The following is a 25,936-nucleotide window of genomic DNA, read 5'->3' as shown; positions in this document are numbered from 1 at the left end:
GACCTAATACCACCTTATCAACTAAACCTTGGCACTAAGTGCCACATCCAGTCTGGTTTTAAAATCCCTCCAGGGATAGTCATTCCACCACTTCCCTGGGCAGCCCATTCCAATGCCTAAATACTCCTTCTGTAAAGAATTTTATTCTAATGCCTAGCCTGAACCTCCACTGGCACAGCTTAACAGAATGATTTTTGTTTGTTCTGATGTCCAACATATGACAAAAATGTATGTCTAACAACATTCAAGATACTGAGAGTTTGTGTGTGAGAACCTAAGTTCATTAACACTGTAATTTTTTTTATTCTTTAGAAACTAGATGCATTTTTATTCAGTTTAAGACTTTAAGATTTCTAAATTCTTGGAACTAAGATGTCTATCTTCAGAAAGTATCCAGCAATTGGTTTCTCAATATTTTCAGCTCATGCCCAAGCTCAATATTAATTTTTAATCTCTGTTTTCACTGACCTATGTTTTATAAGCAGTAAAAACCAATTATTCCATATTGTGTGTCAAAGCTTGATAAGCTATGAACCTTAGGAGTCCTACAGAGCCCTTCACTCTGATCACACCATACCTGAGTGGGCCTCTCATAAACATTAAATAATTTTAATTGAATGACTTACCTTTGAGTTGTCTGTCATAAGTCTGGAAGACAATGCACTCAATCGAGGTTTTGATATGGAGGCAGTTTTTAAGGAGAATATTATCTTGTGAAAAGGGTACATTTACCAACTTGCATTGATTGCCTGGCATCATCTCAAGGAGACGTGAAAGCACATCAGCAGTGACTTGCTACAATCCTGCACCACAATATATCATCAAAATTAAGTTTCTCATAATGAAAGTATGAGTAAAAGGATATTTTTGTGTATAGAATATACGTGCCAATCTATAATAAATTATTTAAATTTAATTAAGTTTTTTAATTAAAAAAAAATGAATTAGCTGGCTTTTTCCCACATTCACAATTTTTTGGCATTTACTTTGAGCTTACATAAGGCTTCTTTTCTTCATCTTTATCCTTTAAAAAAAAAAATCTAAATACAGTAGATTGAGAATTATGGCTTATATTGGACAAATTAATTGCAGTTTGAAGTCAGTTATATCCATCATATTAAAATATCCCATCTTCACACCCAGGTGTTCCTACTGTAGAGAAAAGATTTGCAGTGTGTTTTGGAGAAGTAGGTACATTTTTCTAGGTGACCAGCAATTAATTTTTCACCTAGGAGTTAAGGAGTTAAACTCTAGAAATTGAATTTTCAGGCGTCTGTGCAAGCTCCTTAGCCATAAGGTTTATTCACCTGTCAACCTTCTATAGATAATTTCACTGGATATCAACATATACTAAACAAATATAGGCAGATATATGTGGCTCTATATTTATACACATAGGTATGTAAATGAATAACAGGGTTTTTTCTAATATGAAGTTCAGGTTAAAGAACTCCTGTCTGTGGTGTATGATTTACAGGTTATTGTGAATCCATGAACTCATAAACCTTTAGGTAATAACATTTTCTGATAGATAATGTCCTTGTGGCTTCATAATTTGATATTTTTCAAGTGAAAACATTGTTCTCTATGATGATTCTTTCTGAGTATGTGTATAGACTGTGGATAAATATTAGCAAACATTAGAGGAGGGTAATAGAATGGTCACCCATCAGCTGATGTTCAAGTTCTTGTCCTGTCAGTCAATCTCAGTCACCATTTAAATTAATTGCATTTAATGTCCTTTAATTTGAATAGGAAAAAGTTATATTTGATTTAAATGGAAAACCAATGAGATGGTTGTCACAGCACTGAGTGATAGTAAGAGAGCAGAGCAAGACAGATTCTAAGCATATCCAAAAGGAAAATCACTGTCTCAATTAAAAGACTATTTTGAATTTTCTGCTTTTGTTATTCCTTTTTAGTGGAGATTGCTCTTCTTTTTCCACCAGTAAGGAGATAATGAAGTTAAATAGTTCACATTTTCTCTTTATATACTCAGTGAATAGAACCTGTTCTACTTTGCTCTAGCTGCAGTATGAAAACAAAAAATTCATTTGTAACAGAAATGGCCAGTATGATTGCTGAAGATGGATTTTTATGTCAAAAAGAAGCATCTTTGTCAGTTTGATATGGATTCTCCCATCTTTTACTGAACTCAGATGTCCTGAATATCCTAAATAAATTCATGGTCTTTGCCTTTTCCTGAAATAAACTATGCATGTACTGCACTTTGCCTTTTTTTTTTTTTTAAATACACAGAAAATGTGTATTTTATATTTTAAAAAGTTTATCAAAGTGCTGATTTCTACAAGAGATATCTCTTTCCCCTCCATCTGAAAGCCTTCTTTTGTTTGGTGGTAAATAGCATCTTTTTTTGTCTCCTTCAAAGCCAAATTATTCCCCTTCCTAGTCTCTAAGATTTGCATTATGTATTTATAAAAAATCAGGAGAGGAAGAGCATTTTGATGGTTTCAAGCAATAGTTTGTCTGCTTATGTTCTGCTACCTTGATTTTTTTTTCTCTTACATCTGAATATGCCAGCTTTCTAATACAAGGGCATATCTTACAATTTTTAGCCCTACCCAGAACCCAGGGATCAAAGGAAGGATGACCTGAAAATAACCAAAATATAAGGAAGGTTCAAACAATCCTGCAGTGCTACATTTGAGAGAGATTATGATGCTCGCCATGTCAGTGATTAAAAATAAATATACTAATATCAGTGAAGTCAGTTATAAATTATGTTTACACAAAGGAAACTAATCATCTAGAATGAGTAATTTTTATTGTCAACATTCAATTTTGATTTTAAAAGCATTGTTTTACTGCACAGACTGACACTCTATTTTATTGCTGTTTCTACTGAAATGCCTCTCCCAGCTTTCTTTACAATTCCCAAATATTTACAGGAATATCATCATAAAGGAATTCCATACAGGAAGATTTCTGACCTTTCTGATTCCTGCCTATCTAAATGCACTATTCATCTGTTGGTCAATGAACTCTAAATGACACCAGGATAGTATTTTTCTCTTCTCCCATCAGATGTCACTATTTGGCATCCTGCTTCTTTGATGTTAAGGGGATATTTTGGAATTTTATGTATTTCTGGCTACCAAAATGAGTTATATTTATTGCTCATTATTTAAACATTGTAAGCAAGATGGAAATGGATGAGGTGCTCTGATCTCCAAATGTGTTTAGAAAAGATGTGGCATCTGTAAAGTTAGGTAGGATTTTTGTGATACAGTCAGAGAAACCAGTCCAACTTTTGGTAAAATTTCTTTTTTCTTGGTCTGACAATATAACAGAAATTTTCAAGAATATAAGAATGTGGTATTTTTTCTTAGTGTAAAAGTAGAATAATTTGTAAATTCCTAACAGGGCCTTTCCAAATCTGTTTGTCAGTGTCTTACATATTGCTTTTTATGTGTTTTGTTCCCTGGTTTCAGAAATATGAAATATGAAAGAACATGAAAGAATGAGGAAGAAAGAGGAAGAAAAAAAGAGGAAGAAAGGAAGAAAGAACAAGAAAAAAAGAAAAGAGAAGAAAGAAAGGATGAAATAACTAGAAAGAAAGAAAATGAAAGAAAGAAATAAAGATAGAACAAGAAAGAAAGAGAAAGAAAATAAGAATAAAAAAATAAACCAATGAAGGAATGACAGAATGAGAAAGAAGAAAATAACAAATGACGGAATGACAGAATGAGAAAGAGAAAAATAAACGAATGAAGGAACGATAGAATGAAAAAGAAGAAAATAAATGTATGAAGTAACGACAGAACGAGAAAAACGAAAATTAACGAATGAAGGAACGATAGAACGAGAAAGAAAAAAAGAACGAATGAAAGAACTGAAGGAATGACAGAATGAGAAAGAGGAAAATAAACATATGAAGGAACGATAGAACAAGAGAGGAAAATAAATGAATGAAGGAATGATAGAACGAGAAAGAGGAAAATAAACCAATGAAGGAACGACAAAACAAGAAAGAGGAAAAGGAATGAATGAAGGAACGATAGAATGAGAAAGAAAGAGAATGAAAGAAGGAAAGAAAAAAAGAAATAATTAGTAAGAATAAAAGGAAAGAAAGATCGAAAAAACCTACCCCTAAACCCTAACCCTGACCATAACCCTAACCCTATACCTAAACCTAAACCTGATCCTGACCCTAACTTTTAATGAAAGAATGAGAAAGAAAGAATGAAAGAACAAGCAAGAAAGAAAGAGGAAAAAGGAAAGAAAGGATGAACGAGAAAGAAAGAAAGAGCGAAAGGAGGAGGAATAAAATAAAAAGAAAGAACGAACGAAAGAATGCGAAAGAAAATGAAACAAAGAAAGAAAGAATGAAAGAACGAGAAAGAAAAAGAAAAAAGAAAGAAAGAACCTAACCCCTAACCCTAGACATAACCCTAAGAACGTGAAAGAAAGAGAAAGAATAAATGAAAGAAAGAGAAAGAAAGAAAGAAAGTGAAAGAAAAAACAAAAGAATGAGAAATAGAGAAAGAGAAGGAAAGAAAAAAATAATGAGAAAGAATGAGGAAGAAAAAAGAATGAAAGAACAAAAAAGAAAGAAAGAAAAAGAAAGAAAAAATAAGGAAAGAATGAGGAGGAATAAAAAAAAGAAAGAATGAAAGAATGAGAAATGAGAAAGAAAGAGAAAAGAAAGAATGGGAAGGAAGGAAGGAAGGAAGGAAGGAAGGAAGGAAGGAAGGAAGGAAGGAAGGAAGGAAGGAAGGAAGGAAGGAAGGAAGGAAGGAAGGAAGGAAGGAAAAGAAAGAAAAATGAAAGAAAAAAGAAGGAATGAAAGAACGAGAAAGAAAGAAAGAGAAAAAGAAGGAATGAAAGAATGAGAGAAAGAAAGAGAAAGAAAAAATGAAAGAACGAGGAAGAAGGAACGAGAAAGAAAAAGGAAAGAAAGAGAAAGAAACAAAGAAAGAAAGAAAGAGAGAACCCATGGATAATTTTATATTTCTTTCCTATTGACTTTAAAATTTGCTCTCGTCTAATTGACTTTCAGTAATTTCAAGACCCTTTTGGGATTGCAAAGGTTGTGCTTTACTCCTTTCTTCTCTGGCATACCTTACATAAGAACTATTTTAATCTGCTCAGAATCTGCCTGTGCATTAGGCCTGAAGTTTAATCTTTAATGATATAAATTAAAAATGCACAGACATTGTTACATTTTACAATCAAAACATTTCCTTTCCTTACTCACTAGAGTGAATTTAATTTACAATTGAGCTAGATTGTGATACATACACCTTCAGTACTTGCATACATTACCTTCCTAATATCATAAAACTGCATTGCAGCATTTCAGGAAACGCTGCCCCAGAGGGTGATAATCTAGTGAGTGCTCCTTCATATCAGCTATTCATTTTCTCTCTGATTCAGAATGCAACATTTTGAGCATCATTTTCAAGATGACATAACTGTTGGAGTCTAATAAATGTAGACATATTCAAAAAGAGTAATTTTTTTGTAGTTCAGTGTACTGAAGAGACAGCTAACTGGAACCATTGTAATTCACCTCAGAAAAGAATGCAGCAAGCACTCTCACATCAGATTATGTGTGGTGGAGTTACACAGTTGCAACTCCGAATACCAGCATAAAACAATAGAGCAGTGCAATGCATACAAGAGTTTGAAAGAGTATCCCAAGGAGTCTACAATCTGCATGAGCTCATTCAGAGAGCAAATCAGGAATAGAGGTGCTTCACACTCTCCCCAATCAAGTACCACTAAAATACACCAAATGACAGATAATGCATTTACACTGAGCTACATGTATCTGATGCACCTATCAGAGAGACATGCAAATCAGAAAAAAAGAGAAACACTGTTTTACTCTTGCCAGTGCATTTCTAGATCATCATAAAAAGTGGCAAGTGTAAAGATTGATGATGAAATATTCCTTCTTCTGTACTCAGAAGAGAGCTGGCAAAACATGGAGGAAGGGAGGAAGGAAGGAAGGAAGGAAGGAAGGAAGGAAGGAAGGAAGGAAGGAAGGAAGGAAGGAAGGAAGGAAGGAAGGAAGGAAGGAAGGAAGGAAGGAAGGAAGGAAGGAAGGAAGGAAGGAAGGAAGGAAGGAAGGAAGGAAGATGTGGGAAAACACTATACATAGAAAAAAAGAGAGATAGTCTAGGACATATTGATGTCCTCTAGATCCAGGTATCTTTTGTACTGCTCTATATGCTAAATTACTCCATAATCACACACAAAACCATGTAGAATAACAAAATTACATTTTTTCCAGTGGTCTTTTTTTTCCCCCCACCCTTTTCTTTAATTCTGTAAGTTTACCATTATTATTTACATAGTAAGATATATGAATAGACCGTGGACTCCACCATCCAAACTAAAAGAGCAGAAAAAGTGCTGGAGTTCCTATTTATGGAGTTCCTGTTTAGTTTTCTCTATCATGAATTTTAGGAAAATGTGTTCTCTCTATTTTTAATCTAGTCTAATGAGATTTACAGCTGTTGAAATTTGTAATGGTGACACAAAGCCACCGTGCAAGGGTTAGGCTGATAAAATGGTGAAATGACAAAATGATACCAACAAATCTCCAAGTGAAATTGAACTCACCTCAAGTTAAGAAGGTAAACCCTCACTTCCAAGCCTTCATTAGAGTTTCTTGTTTCTTTTCAAAGCCATTGGTGAGGTAGAGATCAAACTCTTCTATGAAGCAGCAAGAGATAGGGAGAGAGGAAATGTCACTCAAGATGTGACAGGGGCAGCTTAGATTAGATATTAGGAAAAAAAACTTAATCAAAAGAACTGCCAAGAATTAGAACAGATTGCACAGAGAAGTGGTAGAATCAGTATCCCTGGAGGTGTTTAAAAGACTTGTAGACAGAGCAGTTAAGAACTCTGTTTAGTGGGAGGTATGGCAGTCCTGAGTTAACAGCTGGACTAGGGGATCTGAGAGGTCTTTTCAAAATTAAATTATTCTATGATTCTATTCTATTATTATGAATAACTGACAAAAATTAATACACAATATTACATCTAACACAGTATTCTAACAATCTTTGGATGTCTGTCTGTTTAATTGACTTTCATTTTTTAGTAGCTAGACTAAGCCTCCAATCCAGCAAATCTAAATTGCTATTGCCTACCTTTACAGATTGTAGGTAGAGTTATGTGATTCATATCAAGCAATTAAGTGATTAATGTTAGTTTCTTTTCTGACACTGAGCTCAGGCTTCTGATTTGATACCTTCAAACCCATTAGGCTGAGTTATGGTGATAGCTGAAGTTTAATATTGAGAAGTTTTTTTACTTTTTATTACAAACATTGAAATGACACAGTATTTTGTAGTAAAAATATATATTCTATTTCTTACACTTGTAGTATTAATGAATTTACAGTGGATAGCTATGATTTTTCCAGAAAGGTCTCAAGATGACGTAACTATGCTTCTAATGAAAAATGGTTCTAACAATGACAAACTTATGGTAAAATATAAGACTGATACATAAATGGTATTTTTTCCCAATACTTTTTGTGTCCATCAAGTGCCCAGTGTGGCAGAAAATGTCTGTAACACAGAGCTCTGCAAGACATCAGAGGCAGAGACCTGTGACAAGAATTCTTTGCCGTCAGACCTGAGAGGGCAGACATTGTGTCATTCCTGATTCTTCTTTAGTCCTTAGGAGTCCTATCATCTTATTCTTCTCAGTGTCACAAATGCTATAGCTTGCCCTCTGTGCACAGAACTACAACAGCTCCATAGCCATTAAAATCACCAGCCTTTTATTTCTTGAGCTACCTGTTACTACTCTCTGTTACGAAACAGTGGTTGTGCCGTGGCAAGTTAAGGAAAAGAAGAAAAAAATAAAAATGCTTGTTACAGATAAGGCAGGCCCATCAAAAGCCCATTGAAAACAACAGGCAGGTATACAAGCTCAAAAATAGTACAGCTCTGAGCTGAGGCCTTGCAAACTCAATGCAAAGCTTGTAGGCTGCTCTTAGTAATAGCAATACTGTGGCATGGAGCTACATTAACAAACACATTGCACTCACTCTCCAAACCACCATCACCACTGCAAGCAAACCTGCACGAGATTATTTATTTATTTATTTATTTATTTATTTATTTATTTATTTATGCATCTTAGCAAAAGGAGACAGGATGTTGTTATTAGTGATTCTTGTAAAGCATTGTGAGCTTTTTATAACTGAAAGGGACCTTGGCAATCCCACACACTGAAACTGCAAGCCAGTGGAGTTCATATGTTCATGTGACTTAGCCTCCTGACTTCATAGATTCCTGTCTTTGTGTTTTATTGTAAATTGATCTAAAGTTGCTATGAGTCCTTCTATACTGACTTAAATGAGGACCTTACTAAGCCTTTGGACAGGGTATCAGTGTAGTCCATGTTTGATTTAGCTCTGCTCAACATTAATTATATAGGATTTCCCATTTGAGATTATCACTAAAAATATCTCCATATATGAGCAAAATGTTTCTTTTAAATGAAAGCTTATTAGCTGATATAAACTGGGAACACTCCAGAATGGATCCATGACTTGTAATACAGTTTCATTAATGACTTTGTTTTCGTCATATGTTTGAGAACAAATTCTTAACTGTTTTTAGCAATCTAGCAAAAGACATGCAATTGAACTTGATTTCACTGAATTTTTTTTCCCCTTAATTGGAGAAACAGTGTAGAATACTGATGGGTAATCTGATATGCAGTCCATGTTATATGTTAATCACAGAGCTAGAACCATCTCATTCTGAGGCAACTATCTCACAAGAGAAGGAAGTTACTAAAAAATGTACAAAGTATTTTTCAAAATTTATTTATTATTTTTTTTCTGGTCATAACTATTGTCAGAAAATAGTTTTTGGCAAAGACACTAAGGAAAAGGAATTTTATCTTCCTGAAGTTTTTTATAAGATTTTTCTGAAATTTTCTACCTAAAAGCAATTTAAAAATCCATAGTTGGACCAAGTACTAATGTTCTTTCACCCCAATTATACCTAACAAGGTAATATCCTTTGTGAATTTGTTTCCAGCTATTCTCTCAGTTCATTTGGTTTATAGATGCTTACTCTGCCATATCTTCTGCATCTGAACAGTTTGGCAATGCCTGCCTCAAACTGTAAATACCCTAAATGCTCTAAAATGACTTTTGCTAAACTCAGGAAGGTACAAGTTGGTACTAGAGAGACCAGGAAAGCATTGTGTAATGAAAACAAAGGCTTCCAAATAAAGGAAATCTCCAAATAAGCTGTCAGAGTAGGATTTTTTGCCTCCATATTAAAATTTCCTTTCATGTGGTTAGTTTGCATTAAGTGGCTACCTAGGGATATTCTTTACAATTAGTTGACATATTGTTTGGGTTCTTGTTGCTACCCTATATGAATAATGATCTGAAATCAGATGAAAGTATTTTTATCCCCCAATACCTGAGAGACTGCAACCCCCCTCCAAGTTTGCCATTTAAATCCCAACTGTGTTGTTGCCTTTAACTGTGCAAGACAGCAAGACAGCACATTTTGTAGATTAAACCAATAAACTAGCAAACATAAAAGAAACAAATCTCATAATTGTGGATTTCAATTAAAGAAAGGAAGATCAAAGCAAACATTCTGCTTGAAATTGCACAGCTGCTATCTACACAAAATGAGAAAAAAAAAAAATCCTTCTCCAGCTAGCCATAATTTTTAGGGTGGGGGAAGGAGGAGGGAGAGCTCAAGCCCTGCAGTAGAACAGATTGCTAATGCTTCTCACGTCCCAATCAGTAATACAGAAATATTGAGTAATAAATTCCCTGTCTCTCCTGATCTGAGAAGCTCCCACCATCTGTGAAAGCCAATTTGTAACAGCTTTAGTATAAAGATTCAGTAAACAGACAATCACAAGCATTGTGCCAAACAGTGCCAACATTTGAAGAAAAAAACACAAAGCCAAAGCGTGAGTAACACCACGACCTTTGTACTGCAAAATTATCCAGCCACCAAAACACTTTTGACTGCAGAGATTTTTTTCCTCCTTTTCCCTATCAGCAAGGAGTGCTGCAGCCTGCTCACAACTCAGCTACATCTGTGGGCTGTGTATAGGTCTTGTCCTAATGTGCTGAATTATTATTGATGTCTGGGGCAGTTCTGCTCTGCTGGTGAACCAATAATGTCAAGGCAGTACCTGCAAGATTAATTATAGGAGAGAATGGGCTCTGCTTTCCAGGGACTGAGACTTTAATAGAGACTGAGCTTTAGTTTCAGGGGATTCAACAGACAGCTGAACAAATGCCTCAGACAATGTTATACATGCTAAATCCTGGCACTTACCTCTTAGCTGTACTGAAAGAAAAGTTTCAACAGTTGTGCTTAAACTGCAAAAAACAGAGGGCTCTATAAACCAAATGAAAATGAAACAAACCCATACCAAGATTGCTGAAATAGCTTAGGCTCTCTAAACCTATGTGAGCATATTGCCCTCTGCAATTACCAAAGAGAAAAAACACAGTAGCAAATTACTCCAGCATTAGCAGAAAAGGCAATGGCTGTTTGGTGACTGACAATGCTCAGGTTTTCAAAATACATATGACATTCTACACATGGAAATATAAGTTGGATCAAAGAGCAGAATGTTTTATGCTCTTTCTTTTGCACCACTGCAGTGGAAATTTGTACTCCACAGGGCATTTTAGCTGTAGAGAACTGAGAATATGCAGTGGATGAAGCTGCAGCCATAGCAACAGCTACATAAATTTTCAGGCAATGGCAGACACATGATACACAATTTAAGCAGTATAACTCCTACACTGGCTTAAAAAAAATAAAAAATTTAAAAAAAGGCAAGGAGAAGAGGGTGGCAAATATGGCTTATTATCAAGTAATCACACCTTCCACTATACCAAGAGCTGGGCTTCCTGCATTTTGCTTGTGTGATCAGAGAGCCAGATGAGAGCTTAACTGCATCTTTCTTTTATTTAACCCTCACAGATATTATTGCTCTTTATTGTTTCCATTATCACCTAGGCTTAATATTTTTGATAAACCCCTGGGAATTCTGAGGCCAAATTTTCAATATATTGTCCAGCTGCCAACATCTTGTGTCTTTTTGTAGTCGCAAAATACTTTTGACAAAATAATCCCAAAATTAATGAGAGCCACAGGCTGGTGTGGCTCAGCACAGCAAAAGATAGGCTTATGAAATTAATCTCAAAAGGGAATGAAATAAGTTCAGACTTCACTGATTTTTCAGTTTCACAGTTGCTTCTTTTCTTCAGACTTGGAACACCAGCAGAACTATTAAGCAAATGCACTTGAGGCTGAGAGACTTCCAGTAGAATAATATGTTCAAGCTTTCATCTTCACTTTGTGTGCTTAGCTTCTGAGTGATTTGATTTCTTTCACAGTGTCCTGTGAAACTCCACTGTCAAAACTTCATTGGCCACAGGTACATGACAGGAGACCCTGAAGAACTTGGCACATCTCAGACTATCTAGGAGTTTTGCAAGCCAGCTTAGAGGTTGACCAAAGGGACTCAAATTCTGCTCAAAAATGAAACACTGAAGCTGCTAAAAGTTTTTCTTTCCATGCTGGAAATTTTTAAAATAATGTTTTTGGAACCAAAAGATGCAATTTCAGCTGGAACACACCAATTTTTTTTCTTGGGTTTTTTTCAGGTTTGTGTTTTAGTGACTGAGTCCATGACAAATCTTAGAGATATTGTTCTAAAACAGACATAACTTCACAAACCTTGCAGTTCTGACAAGGTGGAGAATGCCAGCAAAATCAGTTTGAAAAGAATACAATCAATATGGGTAGCAAACCCATTTGCTTCCTCCCAAGTTCAACTCATTTTTCACCAAGAGTAATTTAGTTAATATTAAATAAATAAAAGTACAAAATCTAAACCTAGCACCTGAGTGTAGGAAAGCATCTGCTGTTACAGTGCTCCCAGATGGGGCTTGTGAAGGAGTGGAGCTACTGTATCTTGTACCTAAGTACCTGAGTTAGGAAAGAGAACTTGTACTAATTTGGTTTGTTCCTGTATCTTTTCATACCAAGATGAATTGAAGCTGCTCAGCAGTGACACAAATAGTGCTCAGTTTCCTGTCATATGCCATAAAGAAGCAAAAGATGTTAGAAGCCTGACTGACAGTGGAGTGCCTTACTGTGTTTGTTACCACCCTGAAGACAATCTCCTGCAAGACTGGTTGGCTGAAATGTCACATTATTACCAACCATATTTGAATGAAGTACAAGGTCATGGCTTTACTCTGTCTTTATCCCACACTGGTTTGTGGAGATGTGAAGAAACGTGACAAAACTCTGTTACATGAGAGCATCATTCCACTTGATGTTCTATTTGATCTTGTAGTCAAAGTTTCTTGTGTTTCTTCTTAAATATGAGCTGGTATTGATTGTTCTTACTGATGGTCTAAGACATGCTGAACTCAAAAGCCTAGACCTGGACACTTTTTTCTTCCAAAGTTTTGAAATAGGAAATTAAAAGCCTTGAATGTTTTTAATATTTTTAAAAATTTGTGTAGATGCTAAATTGAAATAAATTTATAGTCATTATAAAATGAAAGCTCCCAGCACAAGTGAAAAAGTTGCCTGAAAGACTGTGGACTCAAAGAGAAGATAGGTAGGCCAAGTACATTCAGTCCAGAGTAAATCATAGGTAGCATAGGCTGTTTTAAAACAAACAGGCCTCTTAACAATCAGATTTAAATTTTCCCCAAATGGCACAGTATATCACTGAATGCTGTTGACATGCAAAATCACCTGAACTCTACAAGAAACAGATTTACGACCAAACTGCAGAGCAAAGACTCTAAACATTTATAATATGACTTTTGAAGTCACAGGCTTTTTATAACTTACTGTGGTCCAACTCTCATAAGATTGCTTTTGTGCCTCATACTTGAACACAAGTGGTGAGAATGTATCAGACACATCTTTGGTCAGGTGATAGGCATGTGAAAACAGTAGGATAAAGACAAAGTCCACACACTTTCCCCTGTGTTCTGGAAGGTATTATGCAGGAGTTATGACCTGAACAACTTCAATTTGCCCTGCAGTGCAATGCATCATGTTAAAAATCATGCCCTGTCTGAATTTTCAACCATTCAAATGTTACCAAATCCCAACATGAGTTCAGAAGTAAGCAGACTTTGGACAACATTAGCCAAGGTGGCTTAAAAAGAGAAGCAGTAAAACAAGGGGCAAGGAATTACAAAACAGAATGGTCATTCCTAAATTAGATAATTCATCAAACTAAGAATTAATTATTTAGTGCAGTGGACACTATCACTCCTCAGAAAAAGTAATATTCCACAATAGGGTTGAAGTGTCTTTCAAGTGTTTAACAAATAGTAGCTGTATTAACATATTAATGTTGTTGCTTTGCTAGAGCACTGATACTGCACCTATGTTTTTTCTTGAGCTTCATGAAAATGCTACTGAAGTCAGTTTGAATGTGATTCCTACTCTGTCTGAACACTAACTTAGTGAAATAAAGTGCATCAATTTATTTGAATCAATGATCAAAGAGGGATGTTTTCCTATGACAAAGTCAGTTTCTGGAAATATGTGGTAGAAATTTACAGCACAAAAAAGCATTAACAGAATAAAATAGCTTTTAATCTCTACCCATGCTCCTCCCCTCAGAGGATAATCAAAAGTCTCAACAACAAACTGCCACATCAATTATGGTGATGTATCCTGGCTTTTCAGTGAATATTCATTATTTTAAAATTAATTATAAGAACAAATTATTTATATTGTGTTTGTGAACTTCTAGAAAAAATAGCAACCTGCATTTGTGTGTGATTTTCTTACAGAAATGTTTTTTGTGGCTGAGTGGTTTCACAGCTTTATAACTGTATTCATACAGTTTACCTCATGAAAAATGAAAGGAATTCAAAATTTTTTGTATCTATACTTGCTGTAGTCAAGTGCCATAACTCAGGGAAAATTATTCTAGATAGGAAGCTATTAATCAAATAAAAGTAAAATGCCTACCTTCTGTAATGTGTGGCTAGTGCTCCACAGCCTCTGTGTGTAGCTCTTCCTCATGGAGCCCAAAGCCAGCATTTTAGCCCAGATGGCTGTAGGGATGAAGGGTGACTACATTCCTCCTTAAAAACAAAGACTATATACTGCTTGTATAACACTACATGACTGTGTACGGGAAAGGAAGAGATAAGGATTATTTTTCCTCACCATCCTTTTTTTTTCCCAAGAATGCTGGGGTTTTACTCTGAAAGTCACATACACAATATTGATGGGAGTCAGAGAGAGCTGACAAGTGAGAGTGCTCAGGAAAGCAGGCTGTAACTATCCATTATCAGAATTAGGAATGTGTTCAGTTACAGTGTTTTGAGCCAGGAAGGGAAATGGTACCTGAAGGAATACTTCTGGCTCTTCTACAAGACTGAATTAATTTTGTCATTATCCTTGGGGTGATAAAATTCAATTTTGCTTACAGTACCTAGAAGCTTTGCGCTATCTGTGCTACCTCCTCACCAGAAAGGAAGGGTAATTATTTTTGTAGGAATGCCCTCCTGTGACACAGACATCCTAGATTCTTCCCCTATCTCTAGGCAAAGCTTCTCATGAAGTCACAAACAATTCAGCATGTTTATAGGTTTAGAAGTGACCTGTGTCTTGATATGCCAAAATCAGGAAATAAGCACAACAAAGAATAATAAGACTAGGGCAAGAAAATAAGTATTTGATATCATTTGCAGTGAAAATCTATTTGGGATAAACAATCAGAAACTATATTTTATTTCTTTTTAAAATGGAAACAGGTTTGTGAAAATATGGGGCTTTCCACTTAATTTTCTGACTTAAAAAAGATACTTTTTATTGCAGTTTGAGTTAGTCTCATAGAAGTATAGCTGATTCTGAAACTGCCTACTCAAGGATTTCTTTTCTTTGCAGCATCCTATTTCTAGGTCAAATGAGATAGAATAGTATGATTTTATGAAAGGTACTGTCCTCTAATTAGATTTTATTCAGGAATTCATGATCTGATTTATTCTTTTATCAATTCACAAACTCCTCAAAAATTCTCTTTACCTACATTTCCTTATTTCTGGACCAAATGAAACTAATAAACATAACAGCATTTTATTCTCTTCTCCAAGGTAACCAAAATTTTTCTAGTTAGTATGCCACAAATCACACCATCTTATCTCCTAACTAAGATTAGTGTGTTTGTTTCATTAATTTCCTACTTTAGAACAGTCAGTAAGCACAGGGAATCTGAGATTTTCAAGTAGCAAAGGGATTCAGTGCATGGTGAAATAGACAATGCATCAAATTCAAACACCTAAATTGAAGAAATCAATCATAATACTTTTAAAAAAATATGGATGAAGCTTATTTTCAATTAAAATGACAAAGCTAACAACATCAAGCCCATATACAAGTAATGAAGTATGACTACTTTCAGTATCAGAAGTGAATACATTCTTTTGGTCTTCATATTATGTACCTTGGTATAATCATTAGGGACAAGATTCTTATCTAACATAAGCTGCCATAATTACACTAGGAAGTTATGACATGTTACACCATCTGAGAATCTATTTGCACCTAATTTCAGCTACTCCTGGATTTTTTTTCTGATATGAGGATTTATGGATAATTACTAAATTAAAGAAATTTCTTCTGAAGCTTTATAAATGCAACCTTTGAAACCTACTATGATGTACAGAGTACAATCTACAAATCATGTCAACAGAGTTTACTTCCTTTGATTTCACACTACAGCTCTAGGCATCTGCTGTGGCAGATAGAAGCAGTTTTTGATAGCTCACTAAAGTTATCATACCACCAAATGACTTGAAAGAGGGGTTAACAGATTTTGTAAAAATAAAAAGACAGGAGGAAAGCAGTAGTAAAAGAGACACACAAAGCTGGCTTGTGCCAAAACAAAACATGTAGCTAGACCTGCCAGACTGTCTTCCTTAGTGAGAAGATCATGAATTTATGTTGCCCAGTACTCTTAATCTTGTCTTGTGAAGTAGTGTGTAGTGGCAGAGAATGCTAGAACTGATTGTTAATTGGAATTATAAGACTGGTTTATCGCCATCCTACTATCTTTCCAGGGCATAAATTTTGCTTTTACTACATATAAGCTATGTGCTTTCAAAAACCTGTAAATTCTGTTTGTATAATTAGAAGTCATTTTGATTCACCTTAGGAAATAGGATTGTGTTTGATATCTTCTCTTAGATATCTGAATTTTATACACTGTCCATAGTGCAAAGTTCTGAATTTCCTCAGTATTTAAAGTACCTAGTTCCACAGCACTTACTGATCTAAAGAGAGAATCACCTTTCAGGTGATTCACTCCTGCATCATAGTGCAACTGTTTCTGATCTACTGAAATGTTAACCACAAAATCTGTGTGTTTTTAGAGAAGTGCTGTATATAATATATGCTTCAGACTATTAAAGATGGTAAGGAGAAAAGGGCAAAACAAACCCCAATATATTAAAATGTTATTGTGAAACAATGGATTAGACCTAGAATTTTCACCCTGCCTAGAAAGAGGGGAGGTGGGAATGGTAGGATGTTTTCTGCCACTGACTCATACCCACAGGTATGATAGGTAAAGGCTGAGCTGAACTGACACCGTCTGTCAGTGAGATTTTACATTCTAGTCTTAGTTCTGCCTTCCACCAAGCAGCAGGGAAACAATTTGTTCAATGTGCTTTGAACTTAATGATGAGAACTAGATTATGTTTAAGAAACTTTCTCTCCAAACAAGTGTTAACATGAAGAAGAGTCATGATTTAGTGGGCCAGAAAAATTCCTATTGCCAAGGGACTTGCAGACTGCCTTAATGTATCCTGAGCACTAAACTCCATATGCACAAAAAATACTGCTTTGTGACTGGCACTGACAGATGTGAGGGGACACAGGGTGGTCTGTTTCAGAAGCTCTTCAAACTGCAGTTAAAGGGCAAGCAGCTGTAAGAAGCTTGGCTCAAGCATCCCAACATAATTTTAAGTGGAGGGTGGGGATGGAATGATTCTGAAGAGTTTTGGTACAGCTGTCGCTCCTGTCAGTTTTACTTGAGCCACCACTGTGATAACTTGAACTCCCACCACCACTGCATCATTCACTATGCTGTTTGATCCTAGGAAACCCTGATGCTATGCTGTGACTTCAAAGCTGCTGCCATAGCTACATGTGTAGAATGTTACCATCTACTGTAACTAAAAAAAAAGTACTGAAAATTATTAACCATTCTGTAACAGACCAGTTTTCTATTTCTTAGAAATACATCCTGCATCAATGTGCTTCTGAGTTCCTAAATCATCCCAGTATACACTTTGGTCCTGTTTTCCATCCCTGGGACTGAATTTTCAGTTTGGTGTTCATTATTGAAGGTTTCATTTTTTGTATGATACTGGTCTATTTCTGGAGCCGTCAAGATAGTTCTCCCAGTCCATAAATTAATTACAAGATGCAAGACTAGTGTCATCACTACCCAAACCCTAGTTATCTCTCTGAGGCACCTTTTCATTAAGACTTCAAAAGTAGAAAGTATTTCTTCAAATGGACCCTTTAAAAAACAAAAAAAAAAACAAAACACACACCCACACCCATACCCACACCCACACCCACACACACACCACTGCCTAAAACCACAAAATAACAAAGTAATAAAAAAATATGCACAAAGTATGTACTCAAACATATGTGACCCCCTCCCTCATGTAACAGAGGCTTTGGGTTGAGGTCAATGACATGACTTCTCTTAGAGGCACTGGAAAATTGCAGCCCCGATTAGTGCTCTGTAATATGATAGGCAAATATGGCAAAATACTGAAATACCTCATCATGTTCAAGACATGCCCTTGCATGTTGGACATGTAATAATGATTGACTCATATGGAAAAACTGGATTATCCTCAGACAGACACTGATCTCTTCTCTGTAGTGACCAGTGACAGGACCCAAGGGAATGGCCAGAAGCTGTTTCAGGGGAAGTTGAGATTGGATATTAAAAAACAGTTCTTCACTGGAACAGTGTCCCCAGGGAAGTGGTCACAACACCAAGCCTGACAGGTTCAAGAAGCATTTGGAAAAAACTCTTGGGCACAAGGTGTGACTCTTGGGTAGTCCTGTGCAGAGCCAGGAGCTGGACTTGGTGATCCTTGCAGGTCCTTTCCAACTCTGCATATTCTGTGATTCTGTGATTCAACATTATATACTAGGAGAGAAGTATTTAATTACTGAGTCTTGATTAATTGTTAGTCTTAAATTAATTATATTTATGAATGCAATTTAGTGTATAGGCCTTTAATAAAATATGCAGATACAATACCCAAGATTTTTTTTCCTTAATATTGGAGGGCAAGTTACGTTTTTAAAAAAAGAAAAGAAGAGCATCCCAAGTAATTAAATTTTATTTGATCTCAGAGGTTTTAATGTTGTTCTAAGCTAAAATTTAAGAACCCTGTTAACATAAAATGTCAGAATATTTTAAAACATACTGTAAGATGTAAACACCTTAGGAAGCCCTGAGAAATGGTCAAACTAATAGCCAAGGAAGAAGCTTGATTTGATGATTTCTGGACTTGAGACTGTGTTTCTATGTAACTTCAAAGTGTTCTTCTGCAGTTCAAAATAAAAAACCATGATAATTTGGGATTTAGTATCAACACTAAATCAGGGAAACATTCCAATAGTATTTAGTAAAGAAGAGGAGTTAATTCTGACATTCTTATAGATTTAGCAGTCTCAAAGGTATTTCAGGGAAACAAAGTTCTGTCAATATATGTTAACTGTTTTCCTTATTCAAAGGCCACTGAACTCAAGCATTTTATGAGGAGTTGAAAAGATTTAAAAATTTCCATTTCCCTTGGCTTTCATCTAGAAAGGGTGTGAAAACAATCCCATTCTCCTTCAGACTGGCTGGATGATCAGTTGCTATTTAGACCCTCAGATGTGCAGAGATGAGAGTTCAAGGTTTCAGTGACCCATGGAGAGCAATTAGGGAAATTGCACATGAAGTCACAGTCCTTCTCCAGGTTACACAGGTAGCTGCTTACTGAGAGCAGCTCAGCACAAAGTTCTCCTGCAGTGATCTGCTGCAGCTAAGCAGGCAAGTGTCAGTGAGGGACAGGTACTTCAGTCTTCCTTCTTATTTTTCTGTGCTGCCATTCCAGACCAAAAGAAAAAAATCATGATTTTCAGAAGCTTCTAGTTTAAGCAGTGTTTTCCAAAAATGTGAGAGGGAGAGAAGATATTTCATCTTTCTTTTCCAAGAGTTAGTTACAGTCTGGCCCTGAAATTAGTATAAATCCCTAATCTCTTATTAGGGGATATGCTAACACTGATGAGCTCTGTTCTTCTTTCCTCAGTTGAATCCTGACTTTTCTCTCAAGACAGGAAGATTAAATTGAAATACGGTGTAGCCTGCTTGAGAAGATGAAGCCATTATCACACAGCAGTTTCAGATCGAGTTGGTGAAGTTCCACATTTTAAAGTAATTAAAGAATGAACCTAGAATATATTTATGCTGAAATGCACTTTCATTTGTTCAGTTTTTACGTATGCTGTTGGAAGATTAAACAGGCTATCATATGAAGTTTCTTGAGAGCTATAAATTGTTTTCGTGTTCAGCTAAGGAGAAGGCAATCTGATGAATCAATTACATTTCAAAATACACATCAAAGAAAAATGAGATTAAAAACTGAATGAAACAGAACAATAATCCTGAAGGGTAAGCTTGACACAGATGTTTTTATTTCCCCATTCCAAAGATGTCCACCAGTGTCCTTCATCTGACTTTTTTGAGGTCTGTTCTGTTACATTTAAGCTTTTTTTCTTACCTTTAGTTTTATCAGTCAAAGTTCCCCTTTAGAACAGGGTTGCATACTTCAGGAGAAGGAAGCATAGAAAAGATGAGTTCATATTTTTCTTAGGATGGTAGCTCAACACCTTGATGTTAAGCACTAGGAAACCATTCCCATCTAGCCAGGGAAATCAGACTTGAGGTCTTTTCTAGAAGATTCTAAAGAACTACACTATCATCTTGTTGAGTTTTGATTTATTGGAAAAAGTATATCTACTGCTTTATGGTGATGGCCAAGTGGACAGACACAGGTCAGAAAGCAGTCAGTGTTTTGACCTGCCTTAGGGACAGTTACAACCCAGCAGTGTAGATGCAAAAAAATTATTCAAAATTTATGCAGAAAGCTGAGCCATTTAGAACTATAACTACTATTTCATCTATGACACCTGCATACAGTGGAAAACAAAAATGGTCTAATAATATTTGGCATTTTCAATGTCTTAAATGTCTTAAAATTACTTCATAGTTAAATGACTGTGAACAAACTTCCACAACATCTACTCTGAATGATTATGGAGTCTCATGATCCTTAAATAAAATAAGACTCCAGCTCTGCTTTCCTTATACTTAAATCTCTTAATATAAATATCTTCTCCACTAAAAACACAGAAGCACTGCACCAGCAGTTGTCAGGGGAAATTGTAGTACCCAGCAAGCCAAACAAGTCATTCACTTGACATTCATTGGGCAAGGCAATGTTTTGGGCTGTGAGACTTAAACAATGTTAAAATTAGCAGAGCATTGCCAGAAGTGTGTCTGTATACTTTTGTTGGGTGATACTACAAGTGGCAGTATGTAAAAAGCTGACAAAGGGAGAAAAGATGAAAGCAAGAAGCTAGGATATAACTAATGATAATAAAACTCTTGGCAAGTCAAATTACTGAGTGTCTCATATGAAAAGCAACTTTTACAATAATGGGATTCCAGAGTCCATAAAATTAGTCATGATTCAAAGATAAAAACATCAACAATTTGCATAAAAGCTTCCCTTTAAAGATTTAGCACTGTGTACTGAATGAAGAAAAAAAGCACCACCATAACAGCAACACTTTAATATAGGTATCCATTATCTAATGCTTATATAATGGAAGCCAAATTGAGCTCATTATTATCAGCACTATTATGCTGAATACTAAATGAACTCATCATAGAAACACACTTGTTTAAAAAACTATTACCACAACATCAGTGACAAGGAAAAAAAATTGCATGCAAACTTCCTGAGATGAGTAATTTGATTTCAGTGTTAACTTCTAATGCATTATTAATCAATAGTTCATTATACTTTAGGATAGCATTTAGTTTATTTGTGGTTTATTTGTATACATTTCATTTCTGTAATCTTTTACTGTATTGCACTTTATTCCTATGTAAATAATGCTGGTTGTTCTGACACAGATTTACAATAAATGAAAGTATGATATGTTTCTGTGTAATCAAATTTGTTTTATTTTTCAAAACCAAAAGAAGTACAAAAAGGGAGATACAATTCAATGCAAATAATAAGCTAAAGCTATGACAAAAGACTGAAAAAATTAGATTTTTAAATGGCTTGCATATGTTTATTGTTAAAATATATACAAATATGGTAGAATACTAGATATTTTAATGTAACAGAATTATGTATATAAAACAATATGTTACTTGGAGTCTGCAAGTCTTGAGATTTTTTTTTTGTATCAAAATAAAATGCAATTTTTGCAGGATGGAACATTACTATTCCTTCTGTCAGGATTAGATAAACTATGACTTCCATTAAAAGTGGTGTTTCAGAGTAATTTCAGAATTCCAACATGATTTTGTAGTAATAGAGTTTATGAGCAACAGAACAACAGAATAAAGAAAGTTATGATTCCTGAAAGGCAGAATTCCTCTTATCTTCATGACCATTTTAGCACTCACAGAAGTTACTAATAAACCAGTGTTCCATGAAAAAGAAGAAAAAGGATGTGATTTGTAAATACTTTTGTTTAATATGTTCCTTTATATTCGCATTACAAATTCAACTATTTTTCTAAAAAAACCACATTGTGTGAAAACAAATTGAAAATTAAAAGTGAATTGAAAAATATTTTCAACAAGAACTTCAAAATATTGGAATCATTCTCCTAAAAGGAGTTTTGTAACAAATATTTCAGAAACAAAATTGCAAACTAGTTCTCCTGCCATGAAGACTTTGGGTATGATATAATCTTTCTCTAATGATATCTGATTTACAGAGGAAGTACACTAATCATTTTGCTTCCTAGCAATACTGAGAGAGTGGAGGAAAGCTTTAAAAAGGCTGAAGATGGCTGCCAAAGGAAAGCAAATGGATAATTCTGAGGAAATTTTATTTCCCTGACATTAAATTGTACAGTGTCATTAACTTACAGGTTGATTCACACAATACCATTCCTTTCATCCTTATATTGAAGACTTGAGATATTTTCAAAAGAAGATAAGCTGAAAAAATTATTATACATAATAATGTATACAGATTTTGAAGAATTTTGTTCATAAGTTTTTCAAATTTCAGTGTCATCTTTCTTTTTGTGCAGTGGTTTGTTGTGAGAGGATTCTTCAAATCTTACATTCTATTTCCAAGGGGTAACTAAATAATATGAGTATAAAACCTCGAATATAATGTTATTCTTTACAGTGACACAGGCATGATTTTCATATGGTATGCACATGGACAGAAATTCCAAAATATTAAGTCAAAGAACTTTTAGTTTAATAGAAAACTTGGAAAAAGATCTTCTCAGGTAAACTTGAAAACAATTTTAAGTATTCAAATATTTTTTTAACGATACAAACAAAAAATTTAGATGCATGCTGACCAGCCTGAGATGAAAGATTTATTTTATTCTCTGTTTATTTTATCTGCTTATTTTTTTCTTCTTTTTTTCTTTTTCTTTTCTTTTCTTTTTTTTTTTTTTTTTTTCCTGAGAGGAAATATTTAACAAAATTGCTTTCTGAAAGTAAAAAAAACCAAAAAATGAAATATTTTGAAGGTTTTGAAATATGAATATATCCAAATTATGATGAATTAAAATTAATAGAAAATATGACTGACAATGTGTAAAGTCTAAAGACTGAATTGACTAAAATAGTGATTGCCTTATTTATACATTTCTAATATGCAAAATAGCTATATATTTATTTTTTTGGAAGAGACTCTGATTCTTTCTTTTCTCATCCCACTTGTAGAGGTAAAAATGGAGGGATTGATACCATCACCAAAAGTGGTAAAAGGTTATATTTTGTGAGTTTTGGTTTCTTACCTCTTAATAATAAAAAAAAAAAATCTTCTTTTAAAATCAAAGCATTAAGTCATAGTTACAACACACTAGTCACCATTGTTAAACTTTTCCTTGATTTACTGCACTAGAACTAGGAAGACCTGGCAAAATTTCAACATTTTCATGGCACCTTTGAAGGCCCTATTCCAGTAGTTAGCCAATATGTCAAGCAGAAATTACACCCATGTTTTTAATGGAAGATGATCTTTCAATATGGTTACTAATGGCTGGAATGGCCAAGACATTACTGAAGTATATTTTTGGAGCATTATTTTGCCAATCAAAAAGGTTCTCTAAAAACAGCTATATGTACATGTAGGGAAGAGTTGCAGTATAAAATAGGTTGAAAGAATAGTGTCATATATCTAAGAAATTTGTTAAATAATCTCTATTTTGTAACAAAGATACACAGTTAAAAGCAAAAAAGCTTGTTGGATTCAGGCTATAGATCCAGCCTTTCCAGGTCCCTCTGCAGAGGACTCGATGATCCTTGTGGGTACATTCCAACTCAGCATATTCTATGATTCTGTGATCATATTTATCTTGCATGCCTCCAATAGGTGAAGATGAATTGCTATTTAAAGGGATTTCTATTTCAGCAGACCACTAGTTGACTTAATTTTTCAGTTGCTCAACAAATAAATCCCATCTTTGATTTTCGAATCTAAAATATATTCTTTTCAAGTATTTTAATTGATTATATTATTTTTCCTAAATATGTATTTTTATATATGCCCCCAAACCTGGGATCCCTGCAATCCATAAAGTGTCCTGGATAAAGTCATTATAGTAACCTCCACTCCCCACACTTTTTAAGGACAGCAATCACTTAGATTTTGATCTTTTTTGTCATCTCACACTCAGTATAGCAACAGCTGTTCAGAAACAACTTCACTTTTTTTAAATGTTAAAGCAACCACCAGATGGCGACCTTACAATTGCATAAATAAAACAAAACAAATTGAATGTGGATTAATTTGATTTGGCTTATATTTACTGTTATTTTTGTTTTAATAAAACAAAAAGCAGGACCTAACTGGGCAGAAACTGTCTCCAGGTATTTTAATTGCTGCAGGTTTTATTAGAGTCTATTCTTTATAGTGAATTCTTAGGTAATATTTTTAGAGTGAGTTCCCTAAATTCTTCTCTTTTCCTCTCTCCACTGTAATACATCATAGTTCTCTACTTATTATTAAATCTCTAATTATTGAAACACAAAAACACTAGCATGGGGACTCCCACAGTGCCACATTTTTCAATGAAATTATGGTCAGCATGTCATTGCTTCCCATTTTGTATAGCAGCAAAGCCTTTTTAAAGACCTTCCAGTTTGCATAGCCAGGCTCACAAATTGATCTGTCTGTCAAACTGATGCAGGTGCCAGACTGATGCAAATGCCAGACACATACTAAAAACCTTTTCCAAAGTCTGAAGCCTCAGCTGGTAGGCTTTCTACTGCTTAGACTAAGCTTTGGGCCAATCCCTTTTTTCTCCTTCAGTCCCTGTCTGATATATATCTAGGATAGATCTGATGTAGAAAGCAATTTCCTGTTAAAACTATGTCCACAGAATACACTATTCTCCATCAATTTTAAATGGCAAAGTCAGGTTTTTAAACATAATTTTTGGCAATATGTACTTTCACCCTGACAAGTACTGTTAGATTGCTCAATATTTGATCATGTTAATTTAAAAGAATAAAATGAATAGGAGTTTGCAGACCAGACAGACCAACTATGATACTCAAGGGAATAGCAGAACAAATTACTAAACAGCCAATTTTTAAAAATCTAGAGGAAAACGTGTGGTCAGAAACTGCCAACAGGGATTTGTCAAAAAGAAATCAGGTCAAACCAGCCAAATTTCCTTTCTGGAAAGGGTGACCTGTCTATATGAGGCAGAAGAAAATACATGTGTCATATTTTGTTGTTGGAATGAAAATTTGCTCTTAGCATTTATGCAAACAAATTTTGGGATGAAATTACCATATAGGTACAAAACCTATTAAAAATGATACTCAGAGATTAATTAGAATGAGTTCATGGTCTGACTAGACAGTCTGTGTTGAATCTGTGTTGAAGAGTGTCAGCACTTGCATGATGAAAGAAAACACTTTTTCCTCAGGTGGTTAGAGCATGATGCTGCTGACCCCAAGGCTGTGGGTTCAGTGTGGGTCACTCATTTCAGAGCTGTACCTGATGGCCCCCTTCTCACACAGAATTTTCTGTGGTTCAGAGCTGTTCTGTGAAAAGTTCACATGGACTACAGACACTCAGGTTGGGAGAGCTGACATAGTGCTGAGAAGAGGACTTGAATTCAGAGTAATATTGGTAGACCAGAGAAAATGTATAAAAGCAAGAAAATGGAGTTCAGTCATAGGATAACAAAATATTGCTCTTAGAAAACAGAAAGCAGATTCATATAAGTTGCATATAAAATGGGAAATAAGTAGCTGGTAATGGGAAATTATTCTGAAAGGATAAATTACTTCTGAAACACATTTAGGGAAGCTCACTCACTGTGGGGCAATGGAACTGATACATACAAATCATTATTCTGCTTTATTTCACAGTAATAAGGTTTCACAGAGCTTTTCAACCAGTCTTTACAATAATGTTTTTTGGGTACAGAATAACTGGGGTCAATCCTGAGGTAAATAATTAGGAGGAAAGTTATCTATGAAATATGACTGACAGAAAAGTTGAAAGAAATTATTTTCTGGTTTGCAGAAGACTTTAGAGACATAAAAGTTCTTCAATATCAAATAAAACGTTTCTGTAAAGATGGCAGTA

Source organism: Oenanthe melanoleuca, chromosome 5, assembly GCF_029582105.1.
Source record: "Oenanthe melanoleuca isolate GR-GAL-2019-014 chromosome 5, OMel1.0, whole genome shotgun sequence".
Taxonomy (NCBI): Eukaryota; Metazoa; Chordata; class Aves; order Passeriformes; family Muscicapidae; genus Oenanthe; species Oenanthe melanoleuca.
The sequence above is the reverse complement of the archived record's forward strand: the minus strand, read 5'-3'. Positions refer to the sequence as shown.